Source organism: Lactuca virosa, chromosome 8 (genome assembly GCF_052849685.1).
Source record: "Lactuca virosa cultivar CGN04683 chromosome 8, Lactuca_virosa_CGN04683_v6, whole genome shotgun sequence".
NCBI classification, from domain to species: domain Eukaryota; kingdom Viridiplantae; phylum Streptophyta; class Magnoliopsida; order Asterales; family Asteraceae; genus Lactuca; species Lactuca virosa.
This window is the reverse complement of record NC_136433.1, coordinates 9,150,894-9,160,208: the sequence shown is the minus strand read 5'-3', so window position 1 is coordinate 9,160,208 and position 9,315 is coordinate 9,150,894.

Sequence of the window (9,315 nt, the reverse complement as noted above, 5' to 3'; positions counted from 1 at the left end):
GAAATTGGTGAATCGTCATTCACCTACCTTCAAATATTTTATAGCTTGGATTACGGCATCCCTCTTCTAAGTTATAAAATAGTTTGTTGGGTCCTAGCCTTAATATTTCATATTGGGTGTCATATTAAGGACTTTAAATCAACTATCTTGAATATCTCCCAAAAAGATGTCTGGTCTAGACATTTATGATCTTCCCAAATCTCTTGAAACAAGCTTTCCTAAATGAAGATGATGTCCCATGGATATCATACTTCTTTCACCTCCTCCGATTATTCTCCCTAACCCACAAGTTCCTAAAAAGTTTAAGGTCACTCAAGCCCTATTGGCAAGGCAAGGTCTAGGTGTGATCACATCTTGGAGATGTAGTCACATATTGACAAGCCGGGAGAGTTGGGTGTCAAAGTCTTGAGAAAGTTGGTGGCTCAACTACTTTCTAAGTCACATAGTGAGTTCTTTTGGGAATCCTATGAAACAGACTAAGACAAGACCCTTAATGATCTTATCTATTTGCTAAGATTAACTTCCTAAAACGCTATGGACATTGACAATGATGACATTGGATATCCAGTAAAGCTCTCTCTTCCCAATGGAAAGGGATCGGCCATAGTCAACTAGGTTGACCCAATGGTAAAGAGAGAGGCGAAGTCTGAGATAGTCCCATTATCAAGGGTCCATAGGTAACTATTGCCAAAGGAAGGGGCATTGGTTACGAAGCTGCCAAATTTACCTAAGGATGTTAAAGTCAATAAGTTTGGCTCTACTTCAGGTAAAGTCCATTGTCTAACTCTATTAAGTACATGCTGATTCTGATCGCGAAGATGGATTTCAATCGCATGGTTCGGTGATCAGAATTTTAGGCTATTACTTAAGAGTTATGATATTTATATTGCTTAGGAATAGATAACAACAAGGTTTTCATATGGATTGTAAGGATAAGTTTTTCCGCAAAGTTTAAAAATAAAAGAAAAAGGTTTTGATTTTATTTATTTTAAGTATCCTTACAATGGCATTTGTGAAAAGTTGTTGCTTATAAGATTCCATTGATAGCAATATTGGAAAAATGGATTTGATTCTTTCGGTTGTGGTAGTGTCTAATATTACCAAATAAGGAAAGATTCTCATCACCCAAGGTTCAATTGGACCGAAACTTGGAATCATGCAAGTTGTATAGTATGATGAATGAGAACTTTCAGCTTGGAAAATTAAGACTAATTCCTTATGTGAATAAGGAAAGGACTAAGGGATCGAGTACACATTCTTGTGCACTGGTCAAGTCCACCACAAAAGATCAAGAAGACTATTCGTCATGATTTACTTAAGTTCAGTAAATATGGTTATACTTATAAGTTTAAGTATAAGTCTGTAGCATTGGAGAAGTTTCAATGTGAGACAGAACGAATAAGAAGAATCAAAGAATGGCAGAAAGATAAAAGTTTCTCAAATCTGAAAAGATGAGAGAGTACTTTAGTATTATGTTTATGATCATCTTAATGATTAAGATACCATATCACAATTGGTCCTCTAAAGTCATCTTAGTGCATTCTTATGACTAAGAAGAGGAGTCATGAATTGTTGAAATGGTTAAATCAAAAAGATGAGTCATACTTCGTTCCAAAACAATTCTTAGAGTCATACTCCAAGATTGTAACTTGAGTGACATATCTTAAAGAGAGTTTGTTAACACTAGTCAAATGTAAGAGTAAAAGGTTATCTACTCTTGTACATTTGAAATTGGTAAGTTGTGATGTTTTGGATAAAACAGAGACCAACTTAGGCCAATTGTGTAAAGTGTTAGTCTTGATAAAGAATCCACACTATCTCTTGAATATTTGACAAGGGAGTCTTATATGTCAAGAGGACAGTGGGAGTCTTAAAGCTCTTGAAAGTTTCAAGACTTAATCAAGAATAAAACCTAAAGTCCTTCACTAGCACACGACTTGAGGTTTATAACCTATCGTGTTGAAATTTTTGTGCCTATTCAAGTTGGCTTTGCATAGGAGTTCTGAGAGTTCTCAATTGGTTGCACAACTACTTGGAAGCAATGGCAGGCACCTGAGCTGCCAAATGGCAAGAATTTAAGATTGCACAAGTTTAATCAATATGAGTTTGGATTTGTCACTAACCTTGTCTTGTGATTATGGTTTTGACAAATCCACATGGATAAGAACACATACACTATTAAATCTAAGTGTCATAAGGTTTCTCTCCGATTCATGAAAATGATGGTGAGGAAACACTTTCACTAAGTAGATTTTAGCTAGATAGAAATTGTTTAGACACACATGTGAGCTATCTAAGAGAGGTGTATGATTTTGATAAAGTTTTATCAAAACAATCTAGTATCAGAAATATGAACTTTGGTAAGAAAGTCAGTTGATTTCTGAGTACATGTCAAAACTAGTGGGAGCATAAGTGTTATGCTAATAATCATCATGTTAGTGGGAGCATGATAATTATGACAAAGGTTGCAAGTTAGCAATGTTAATTATAGAAAACAAAAGTTTCAATTCGTGAGGTTGCAGGGGTTGAAAAAGTTGTTTTGCTATAATTAAGGGAGAGGAAATTATACTTCATTTCAATTCTAAAAGCTTAGATTGAGATTTTAATCGTATTTAATCAAGGATATATATATGAATTTCATGTTGGAATGGCTCAACATAAGGAAATTCTATATATGGGTTCATTATTTGCGTTCTAAAACTCGATTATGATTACGACATCCCTTTTCATAATCTGAATTTTGAGAACTTGGCAAATTGACATGGAAATATTATAGCAAAAGACTGGTTTAGTCTTTATGTGAGACATCATGAATCGTGTCCCATATGCTTCAGATATAGGATCGATTACATGTGCTATATTCATCCTTTCTAAAATTTTCCAAATGCCTGGGGAATTATGAAGGGAAAAGGTCTAGAATTGGATATGACTAAAATGATTAAGCAATTGTCGAGGACAATCTAAGGTTTACCAAAGATTGGTTGCTCAAGGACAGTTGGAAGTATAATGTTAATTCTGGAAGGACCATATTGACATAATCTGTAAGGAGGCAACTCTTGTTCAGAAGTGATTGTCAAAATGGAATATGGAAATGTTTCAAAGTTAGAAATTATTCAATCTGTGTAAGATTAGGAAACTTAATTAAAGAAGGATGTTTCCAAGGAGCTGAACTCCTTTGGAATGCTCTGTAATGATTGTTGTCAAGTCTTTCTGACTTCGTGCATAATCATTAAGAGGATCAATGCATATAAGTTTAGAATCTAACAGATTTCAGTAAATGGCATGAATTTGGAATTCTTGCATTTGCAGTAAGGATTTGGGACTGTGAAAAGAGGATCATTGGAGTGATGTTCAATTGATCTATTTTACAAGGTAAAGATCATAGACAAACATAGTATGCATACTTGGTGTATGGCATGACTAGTGTTTAGAAAACATAGTGTACATGCTTGGAGCATGGGACAACTATTGTTTTAAATTCAAGTATAAAGTTGATAAAACCGAAACAATGAATAATGAGTAATCAGTATGGTGATAAATAAAAGTGTTTATTTATATTCATAGGGTTTGATACCATATTTGATTCATTTATTCTTGTGTTTCACTTTGCATGTTTTGACTTCCAGAATAACTAAGTCGCTCTTCCTGAATTATTAAGTTATTCAAACCATCCACAGTCGGTCATATGTTGGAAGTAGATATGAATCAAGACTATCATGGGTTGGTTTGTAGAGGTCCAAGTTGGTGGACAAAGTGGTGCTACAACACTCATGAGTGCTCATAAGTTCTGAGTATTGGATTCAACCCGCGCTCATTTGAATCACTTCATGGATTTTATCACGAGTGATCATGAGACGATAATATCTTATATTCTTCAAACCTAGAGATATGAGTTGTTACTATGAGTTGGTTATACATTGATTGCACGAAAATGCATTGGTAACTCGATGTTATAAAACGTGCCTTTGTGTATGATTCAACAAGTAGTAGAACAAGCCATATGAGTCGAAGTTTATCCATTCCTTTTACCTTCGGGATAAAAGCGATATATGTGGGCCCCTTGATGATTTAAAGATGATACATGTGAGTGCTTGGCCAAGCCAGGACTGATTTGATTTGTTCAATCAGTCAGTCATCATGAATCGGAAATCGGGAAACAACAAATGGACAGAGAGAATGATTGATAATCCATGTCTCAGTCCATATGATATCTAGAATGGAGGAATATATGATCCCTTATCTAATGGACAAGTCATTGACAAAGGTCAGAATTCATCGACAAGGTTAGAGTTCGACAGAAGCTTTTGAGAGCTATGATTGCTGATCGGTTCCTGAAGTCATACGCAATAATAGTTTTAGACTTATCCAAGTGGGAGACTGTTGGATTAATGTCTAAGTCCATAACTATAATTGGTAAGACTTGACCCGACCCGGCATGGTCCATTTGGGTTGCATGGCATCATGCATTTGGATAGACTATAATGAGAGAAATAACACTTAAGGTTGGTTAATATATTATAAGTTCTAATATATTAATAAGGTTATTTAATTAGTATTGATCAAGAATTAATTTGGAATTAATTAAGTGATCAAAAGGAGACTAATTAAATATATGGGTTGATTGTGTAAATCATTCATTCTTATATATGTGGGCTTGTGATCCAAGATTCCTTATGTTGGACTAAGTCCATGGGGTGACCCATGGATACTCCATGGAGGTTAAAATCCATGGAGCATAAGGAATGAGTAAAGTTATGAGTTACATGGTGTAACCCTAATAGCCACCATATAAAAGAATCCCATGGCTCAAGAAATCGTGCACTAATGTGTGAGTGTGAGGGCTAGACGATAATTAAGGAGTGTTCAAGTTTCTCTCAAGTTATTCCAAGTGTATTTGGTGTTGTGTGAACCATTTGAGGTGTCACACTTGGGGCACTAGGCACTCAAGCTTCATGAAGACATTCTACATCAAAGAGGTATGTATTCTATCTTGTTATATTTATTATTTTGTATGCTAGATTAGGATAATACCTTGGATGTTCATAATTGTATGTATAATAGAGAAAACATAGATCCAAGGTATTTAGGGTTGCATGTACACTTAGGAGTGTTAGAATGCTCATAACCCAACAAAACACCCCTCGATATCAGAAATCCATCTCATCGCAGCGATCGGATCCCGAGTCCCATCAAACACTGGTGGCTTCGTGTTGCTGAACTCCCGGAACAACAACGAGTCACCTCCCTGTCGCCTAGCAGCGACGACAGCTGCAGTGGCGGCAGCAGTAGCAGCCTCAGTGATAGCAGCATATCGCTCATCAAACGTCTCAATCAGGGTGGTCTTAATAGACCCAAATATCTCAGGAATCTCTGCTCGGATATTTGCGGCCACCTCCTCGTGAATCATCCTCCGGATCTCATCGTCACTAGTCCCACTCCCTCCGGGTTTGTGGCGTGTACCCACCATGATGTCTCTGAAACACAACACAGAATAATCAGAGACTCGCTCGAGTATACTCACACTCGATCACTCACCCTACTTGTTCCCCAGCATCCTAAGGATTCTTACTTGAGTTGCTCACCGATCCGGTGCTTTCAGTAGTACGGGCCCAATACTACCTTCCACACCGCATCCGCATTCACCCCAAGTCCTCCTCCTAGGATTCCAGATTGCAAGTACTCTATGCCTCTCCATACACAGGCTACTCTCTAGTAGACCGCTCATAAGCTCCTCTCTGCTACCTACACGCACTCAAAGCAATTCACAGTAGTAGTAACTCCTAGGCTAAGGCATCACAAATCAGGCCACTCTAGTCCTAAAATATGAAATACCTAGCCTATTCTCTAGCATACATAATATATCTCATAATATCTCATAACACATAAGGTAAGGGTATTTTGGGAAATCACCGTTCAGGCGCTGGCTGATTGTACACACTGCTCTTTTCCGCTTTTCTCTTGGAACTCTTACTCATTTTTAGGAAAATCGTTTCTCTTGAAAATTTTCCTCAAATCCTCAGTTTGAGTCCAGACATACCCGAAGGTGTATCCGAATCCCTCAAACCAAGGCTCTGATACCAACTTGTAACGACATAATTTTTCAAACAAATTTTTCATTTTTTCCAAACACAATAAAACTCATTTTCATACTCTCAAAATCACAAGTGTCTCAGATGTCAACAATCCACAAGTGTAAATCACAATCCCAGAATCATAAAACAATCTCTCGCTAGTGTGTACAATCATGTCGGTGCCTTCCGGCGATCCTTGGAACTACCTGAAACACATAACACATAACACGGTAAGCACAAAGCTTAGTGAGTTCCCCAAAATACCACATACAACACATTAGCCACTCGAGGCTATAACTCTGTAAGACCTTCCGGTTAAGGTGTCTCAGTGGGACCCTCTAGTCCCACGGCTCGTTGGATCTTTCGATCCGGTCTGGTTGGGACCCTCCAGTCCCATGGCTCGTTGGACCCTCCGGTCCGGTCTGAGTGGGACCCTCCAGTCCAATGGCTCGTTGGACCCTCCAATCCGGTCATAATACATCATATATCACACAGACAATTGCACAACTCAAGTAAGCACATAAAGACCTTCCGGTCACACATAAATACCACTCTAGGTAAAGTATAGTGAGAAGACTCACTTCGTAAGCTAGCTAGTAAGAATCTCGTGCTCGGAAATCCTCGATCTAACCTCCGCCTATCATATTAGATAAGCATCTATAATCAATACCCCACTCTTACTCAAACACACCAAAAGTCCTCTTACTCTCTTTCTAACCCTTGGAATGGGTAAAAGACCATTTTACCCCTCCATGGTCTCAAATGCTCATATTTGACCCAACCATTAAGTCAACAAAAGTCAACACGAGTCAACAGTCAAGGTTGACCTGACTCGTCGAGTGCACTCTTGTGACTCGCCGTGTCCACTTGTATCCTTAAAACTTTCCCTAGGGTTTCACTCAGCCCGTCGAGTTGACTTCCAACTCGACGAGTTATCACTGGGTCAAGAACGTTGGGTCAACCCGATCCGACTCGTCGAGTCATCTCATAGACTCGGCGAGTTGACTCATTCGAATATCTCATATGGGCTCCTGAGGTCAGATCTGCAACTCCAACCTCTAGATCTAGCCTCCTAATACCCAAAAGTCACGTAAAGGTTTGATCTTGATGACCATGCATGGCATATATTGCTCTATATGCCATCACTACTCCATTAATGCTTCCAACCCAAAACTACTTGGTTGATTCATTAAGGCTCTACACTTTTGGACTCTCTGGACCTCAAAAGGTCCAGATCTGAATTCTAAACTCGAAAAAGAGCTTGATGCATCCATAGCCCCATCAAGAAGGTGTTACAAGCCCTAAATCTCAAGAACATGGGATCTAATCATCCTACAAGAAAGGTAAAAGCTTTTTACCTTGATCTGAAGTTTGAGATGAAGAAGAAACAGATCTACTGGCCCTCCCTTCTTGATCTTTGATGAACCTTCCTTCCTCTTCAAGGAAATGAGCCAAAATGAACACAAGATTAGTTATCCTCACCACTCTAGCTCACTATGGACGTTAGGGTTTCTCTCAAGGATGTAAGGGTTCTGGTGAGGCAAAATGGAGGCTATAAGTGCCCTTAAATAGGTTGTAGGCCCGAGAATTTAGGGTTTCCTTCAGCAGCGCTGACTCGACGAGTCGCCTCACAGACTCGTCGAGTCGATTCATTAATCCACGTCACCAGACGCGATTCTACTCGACGAGTTGAGGCACCAACTCGTCGAGTCCCTCCACAAATATCAAAATCAATGATAAAATAATATACCTGGGAATCCGGATGTTACACTACAGCCTATCTAGACCGCTCTCCGGGCCTTCCACATGACGGGACCACCTCATAGGCCTCAGTTTATCCAAACCGCCACTGGTATCTTGGCCTTCATCACAAACCAGGACCGCCTCAACCCAAAAAACCATAACTGTTGTGATATGTCACTGGCTTGACACTGTCTTCCTGAGGGTGGGAACGATGAGCCTGTTGATCACAACAAAGAAGAAGGGACCGTCAGTTGTCATCCGGGAGGTTGTCCTGGAACGAGGCTCTGACGATCATTTCAGTGAGGGTCTGAGAGAGGGATGAAAGTGTAAAGAGAGTGTTCAAGGGTTAGAAATCTTGACCCCTTCTCTTGGGGGAGAAGAGCGCCTTTTATACCTGTGGATAGGGGGGGATAGATCCTCGATAGTATCTTCTACCCTTTCAGATTTGGGAGGGGCTCATGACTTTTGATTGGAGGATCGTGTTCTATGAGTGGTTGTTCGCTATTGGTGTAGACTCTGCCTGAAGTGGCGTCCAGAGCACTAAACCTGTTGCTCAAGGGGACTCTTGGTACTATTTTGTCTTCAATGTTAGCCTTGGCGCTTGGGCGCCAAGGAACGAATATGGGGTCTCGATGGCGAGGGTGAAGGCCCAGCGTTATTCATGCGTTGCTCCTTGGCCGATCCGTCTGTTGACCTAGTGATTCCGTTATCTTTGATGGATTCCCGATGGGATACGTCAACAAGTCCCTTAGGCTAGTAGACGTCAGCGTTGGCTTAGGGTAGCTGAGTTGTTCTAGCTTGAATATGGATACGCGTTCGGCGGGGATGGCTTCTGACGACTGTTGAGGTGACGGAGGCATTTTCGCACACGGTTTTCATCATTGTAACCGGTTGGGATTCCTGCCTGTATTTAAAACTTCCCCATTTGAGCCAAACTTGGATTTCCTGGTTCTTTTCACTTTTGCTGCTTCCTTTCCTTTCTTCTCCTGTTTCTACTTCTTCGATGAACCATGGTTGGCTTGAATACTGGAATCGTTCCTTCTTTAGGCGAGTTTGAAGCTCTTCAAGAGCGGTTTGGTTTTCTTCCCAAGCACGGCGTGGAGTATCCTCGAAAGGGGGCGATAATTTCTCGTCCACTGGAGGGGAAGGTTGGGGTCCCTATTCCGATCTTTGAGGCGGGTCTGAGGGTACCGACGACTGGTTTATTTGATGAGATAATTCGCCAATATTGCTTTCGTGTGGACGATCTGACTCCCAACGCCGTCAACAAGATCGTCGGCTTTGAACTCGTCCGTCGGGCCCTTGGAGTTCTGCCATAATTTTGGGTCTTCAAAGCTTTCTTCAAATCTTCTACACAATCTGGTGTTCGGACCTTCTCCTAAATGCTGAGTGTTCATGCTTTCATCATCAATCAAAAAGCTCTGAAGAAGAACTAGCAGGATCGTTGGCTCTAGGTGAATCGCAATCGTGTAGGTTTTGGTTATCCTCGCTTGACCACTTT